Below are 1,175 nucleotides of genomic sequence, written 5' to 3'. Positions count from 1 at the left end.
TATATATAATACAAAGAATATATATGTATGTATACACACATATATGTACATACTTACATCTACATGTGTATATAGATGCATATCAGGGTACAGGACGTTAGAACAATGAATTACAGACCACGGAACGAACACATAGGAAAACAGATAGCCACTTGGAATTAATCCTTCGTCAGCTGCCTCTATTCTATGCATATATATGTGTGTGTGAGTGTGTGTATGAACATATACATACATACATACATATACATATGTATATATAAATACATATATGTATGTGTGTCTGTGTGAGACACACACACACTCACACACACATTATGCACAATGCAATGTATATTAGAGAGAGAGAAAAAAGATAAATTCGAAACAACAGTTTTTAAACCTTTCTCTCTTCGTTCACAGAAAGTTTTGGTAAAGAAAATTATCTTACATATTTCATGGTTTGTTGACTACTCATCAAAATACAAGTACTTTCCATCCGTCTTCGTACGAATAGAGCAACCAATTGTTGTTTAAATCGATGCTGAGCTAGAATTTGTAATGACTAGACAGATTTGCATTACGTACTTTTATTGGTAGCCTGATTTAATCAACAAAATTGTACGCAACACAGCATGTTTTAGAAAACCAAAGACAAATTTAAATTGAATACATATTACTTTCTTTTCGTACAAAGAAACATAAACGAGATTGTATTGACATGTTTCACGGATCATTGACCCCGAAAACAAGAGCAGAAAATTGAGGTCAGCAAATGTGGAGAGAAGTTTGCTTCCCAACCACATGGTTTTGGGTTCAGTCCTACTGCGTGGTACCTTAGGCAGGTGTCTTCTACTATAGCCTTGGACCGATCAAAGCCTTGTGAGTGGATTTGGTTGATGGAAACTAAAAGAAGGCGGCGAGCTGGCAGAATCGTTAGGACGCCGGGCGAAATGCTTAGCAGTATTTCGTCTGCCGTTACGTTCTGAGTTCAAATTCCGCCGAGGTCGACTTTACCTTTCATCCTTTCGGGGTCGATAAAATAAATACCAGTTACGCACTGGGGTCGATGTAATCGACTTAATCTCTTTGTCCTTGTTTGTCCCCTCTATGTTTAGCCCTTTGTGGGCAATAAAGAAATAGGAAACTAAAAGAAGCCCATTGTATTGTGTGTGTGGGGGGTGTATCTTTGTATCCGT

Source organism: Octopus bimaculoides, chromosome 4, assembly GCF_001194135.2.
Source record: "Octopus bimaculoides isolate UCB-OBI-ISO-001 chromosome 4, ASM119413v2, whole genome shotgun sequence".
In the NCBI taxonomy this organism is placed as follows: domain Eukaryota; kingdom Metazoa; phylum Mollusca; class Cephalopoda; order Octopoda; family Octopodidae; genus Octopus; species Octopus bimaculoides.
This window is presented reverse-complemented; position numbering follows the sequence as displayed.